The 4,512-nt window shown below is 47.6% G+C and overlaps 1 protein-coding gene across 2 annotated transcripts in view; it reads left to right on the forward strand.

The window, feature by feature from the left end:
- Positions 1 to 1,611: 1,611 nt before the first annotated feature.
- The window catches only part of AP1G1 (adaptor related protein complex 1 subunit gamma 1), a 79,543-nt gene continuing 76,642 nt past the window's right edge, over positions 1,612 to 4,512 (forward strand). For both annotated transcript variants that reach the window (XM_017539170.2, XM_017539171.2), the window contains exon 1: positions 1,612 to 2,051. The gene's annotated coding sequence lies outside the window, so the exon portion shown is untranslated. The remainder of the gene's footprint in view (positions 2,052 to 4,512) is intronic.

Genomic DNA, 4,512 nt, shown 5'->3' on the forward strand with positions numbered 1-4,512 from the left:
AAAAAAAAAAAAAAGGCACTCAATAGCAGAACCCCAGCGAAGGAGGGGAGTGGATGTGTCTTTCAGCCAAGTTGGTTTCTTGGAGCCTCTTTCTTATCTACAAAACTAAGTTACTTATATCAATATTTAATAATAAAATGATAATTATTATTGTACCCATGGCCTCCTTTCTTTCCAGCCACTTGGCATGCCCCAGTAGTTCAAGGACAAAATTGTACAGATGGGCCTACTTAGTTCAATTTTTTTTTCTTTTTTGAGAGAGTGTCTCACTTTGTCGCCCAGGCTGAAGTGCAATGAAGCGATCTCTGTTCACTGTAACCCTCACCTCCTGGGTAGCTGCGATTACAGGTGCCCACCATTGCGCCCAGCTAATTTTGTTTTTTTTAGTAGAGATGGGGGTTTCACCATGTTGGCCAGGCTTGTCTGGAACTCCTGACCTCAGGTGTTCTGCCTGCCTAGGCCTCCCAAAGTGCAAGGATTACAGGCATGAGCCACCACGCCTGGCCTACTTAATTCAATTTTTGTAAAGTGTTTTGAAATCCCTGCATGAAAATGACTAAAGAAAAAAAGTGCAACCTTCTGTCTATGACACCCAGGTCCTAAACTCAAGATTTATGGGTAGTTGTGGCCAGGCACAGTGGCTCATGCCTGTAATGTCCACACTTTGGGAGGCCGAGGCAGGGGGATCACCTGAGGTCAGAAGTTCAAGACCAGCCTGACCAACATGGTGAAACCCTCTCTTCACTAAAAATACAAAAATTAGCCGGGTGTGGTGGCGGGCACCTGTCATTTCAGCTACTTGGGAGGCTGAAGCATGAGAAATTGCTTGATCCTGGGAGGCAAAGTCTGCAGTGAGCAGGGATCCTGCCACTGCACTCCAGCCTGGGCAACAGAGCGAGACTCCGGCTCAAAAAAAAAAAAAAGATATTTGTGAGGTTGGTTCTGTTCTCTTTGGCACCCAGCCTGGTGCTGTGTTGTATTGTACTTTGTTGCCAATCTAGCAGAGGGATTTTAGTCTAGGTAGGTCACCTTTCCTTTAAACAGGCCAAGATATCAGGCCCTCTTTATATTTACATGGAAAAGACTTGCGTCAGATGTAAGTAATTATTTATCAGGTTAGGTACTGTCTGGTTAGACTTTCTTTGGCCCTGGTCATTAATTCATGGAGTCATAGACCGAAAGCCCATTCTGGAAGGGTTTTAGCTATCAGGAGTCCAAGTCTTCTTCCTACATATGAGGAAACTGAATCCCTGGAGAGTTTAAGTGACTTGTGCAGTGCATAAGCCGCGGTAGTGGGCGTGGAATCCATACTTGTGAGTCATTCTCTTAACTCTTCATGAAATATGTCGCAAAGACACCATAAAACCATAGAATCCCAGACAACCTGGAGCATGCTCCTTAAGTTAAAAAGAAAGCACAAGTCTGAAAAGAGACAGGAAAGAGTTTGGGATTCCCATGGATGAAGGCCGCGTCAGCCCGGCTATCTCCTTCGCCCTCACCTGCCTCGCCTCTCCCACTTCCTGTGCTACCTGACCGAGCTCCGCCCCCTTCAGGTGCCCTCTCCCCTCCCCTCACGGCTTCCTGGTAGCCCAGCCCCCATCCCCTCCTTCCAAGCGGAACCAATGTCCATCCGCTCCGGGGTTGGCCGGATCTTTCTTGCTCAGACTCACTGGAGCGGTGACTCGGCAGCAGCGTCTCGCGTCATCAGTGACAGCCCCGACCCTTGCTACGCTTTGCGTCGCTCTGCCAGGAGCAGTCGCCTCCTCCTTGGCAAATAGTCCTCGGCAGGGTCCGAGTTCTTGGATAATCCGAGAGGGGAGGCACAAGAAGTTGCTGTGCGAGGACTCGGAATCTACCAGGCGAGGAGACCAGGGAGCGACGTTTCCGCAATAGCGTGTGAAGTTAGTTAAAAACTCCCTCCTTCCTCAAGATCCCTCCGCCTGCAGTAGCGGTGGTGAGGCCGAGGGAGCCGCCATTTTGGATGTTCGGTTCCTGCTGCCGCTGCTGCCGCCGCCCCCGGAGCTGCTGGTTTCATTCGAGGTTTCGGGCCGGTGAGTGTCACTTGCGGCGCTGAGAGCATATTGCTGCTTTTGCTCCGCCGCTGCCTCGGGCGCTCGACCGGAAGCTTCCTGTCAGTCCCAGGGGTCCTGTCCCAGGCTGTGGGTGTTGAGAAAAGAGGACAGAGAAGCTGGGCCAGGAGGGGCCGGGAGCCCCAGGGGCTGCTCCGACTCCTGGAGGGCCGACCCCGAGGCCTCGGACCGGGAGGTTCCGCGCACAGCGGCGTTGCGTGTTGTGGCGTTGCCCCGCCGTTACGGGCCTCCTTGAACCCTTGACTTTCTCAGGCTGCGATCTTTGAGGGCTTATTCAGGGAGCCTGGGGTTTAACGGGGCGGACCCCACCTCCGCTTGTCTTCTCTGAGCCACGTATCGGCGTTCTTGTATCTTGTACCCGGGTCAGGTCTCTCTCAGAACTCTCAGCATTTCCACATGCCCAGTTAATCGCTGCCTGCCCCTGCAATGCCGTCCTCTCGGAACCGGACGTCGGCCTCGCCTCCCTCTAACCTTCCGACCAACTTCTTTTCCAATTTTCCGTGTTTTTTGTTTGTTTTGTGTTGTTTTTTCAACCTACCTGCGAGTATACTGTTTATCCTTTTCTCAGCTTCTGGGTCCTGTGGACTTCCTGATTACCTGAAAGACTCAGGACGGTTCGGTTGATTGTGTTTCCCGGTTAGGACTTGGTGTAGGAGATCGGTCGAACGACTCGCTCAGAGTTGTGCTTCAGCAGTAACGTTTATAAAGCCGATTAAATGGCTTTTGGGAGGCGGGAGCTGTCAAATGTTTTCTCATTTGTGGATTCCCTCCCTGTGCGAAACACTTAGCTTTTTGTTACTTATGGACACTTGCGTAGAGAGAGAGAGAGAAAGAGTGTGTATATGTGTATGTGTTTGGTATTATATATCCCTGAGCATGGAAATCTGTCCATGGAGAAAAAAAATAATCCGAGGTAGGTAGAAAGGGGAGTTGGGCTCCTTTACAGTTAACAGAAGAGAGGAGTTACTGCTTTCTTAATGACCTTAACTTTTAGATGTTTGTACATTAATGATCTTTGCTGACTGATGCTAAAAAATACTTTTAATTACTTAATGTATTGTTTTTTTCTGGGGATAGTTGAATTTTAATATCCATTTCCACTGTTCCTTATAATACTTGTTAAACACCTAACTTGTCATACACCCTGACTTTCAAGCTTGAAAAATATGAACCCTCTATTACTCGTAATCTCACTTTTTTTTTTTTGAGGTGGAGTCTCGCTCTGTCGCCCAGGCTGGAGTGCAGTGTCGCTATCTCGGCTCACTGCAACCTCCACCTCCCGGGTTCAAGCGATTCTCCTGCCTCAACCTCCCGAGTAGCTGGGACTTACAGGCGCGTGCCACCACGCCCGGCTAATTTTTATTTTTATTTTTTTGTATTTTTAGTGGAGACGGGGTTTCACCATGTTAGCCAGGATGGTCTTGATTTCCTGACCTCGTGATCCCCACCCCCCTCGGCCTCCCAAAGTGCTCGGATTACAGGTGTGAGCCACCGCGTGTGCTGTCACTTTTATTCTAAAAGTATGTTTGCAGTCTAGCTTGCTTGAATAAAAAGTATTTCACAGTAATTCACTCATATGTTTCTTACGTTTCAAGTTAGGCAAATGTGATTTAATCACCCTTATTTTATCAGTCTAGGTGGGTTTTTACATCTGCAAAAGAGAAATTATTTGAGATCACAGTCTAGTGGTTGGAATTTAAATTTATAACTTGAACTGAGTCAAACTTTTTAATACTGCTAAGCCACATATAGATGCATTCTTATCAGGTTATTGAAATGAGATCGTAGATAATTCCTTTATAGGTCGTATGATGTCTCAGGAGAAAAGAATATTTTCAGTGTAAATACTCAGTGTTTTTGCCATTTGTTATTTATTTATTTATTTATTTTGAGATGGAGTCTCGCTCTGTCGCCCAGGCTGGAGTGCAGTTGCACAATCTCGGCTCACTAGGACCTCCACCTCCCGGGTTCTAGCGATTCTCCTGCCCCAGCCTCCTGGGTAGCTGGGACTACAGGTGTGTGCCACCATGCCCAACTAACTTTTTTGTATGTGTTTTTACTATTTTCACCGTGTTAGCCAGGATGGTCTTAACCTCCTGACCTTGTGATCCACCCACCTCGGCTTCCCAAAGTGCTAGGATTACAGGCGTGAGCCACTGTGCCTGGCCCCTTGTTACTTGTTTTAAGGAGATTTTTTCAAAAATATATTAGTTACTATAAGATATAACTGAGTTCTGTATTACCCTGAAGTGATGGAATTTTCTTTTGGTTTAAGGGAACTGTCAAACGCTGAACAACACCTATGTAATGCTCACTCGTTTACTAAGTATGCCCTCCCAGTTACTACTGAAATGTTCCATTTCTGACTTAGACTTTTTTTTTTTTAGACGAAGTCCCACTTTGTCACCCAGGCTGGAGTGCA

Source organism: Cebus imitator, unplaced genomic scaffold (genome assembly GCF_001604975.1).
Source record: "Cebus imitator isolate Cc_AM_T3 unplaced genomic scaffold, Cebus_imitator-1.0 Scaffold117, whole genome shotgun sequence".
NCBI lineage: Eukaryota > Metazoa > Chordata > Mammalia > Primates > Cebidae > Cebus > Cebus imitator.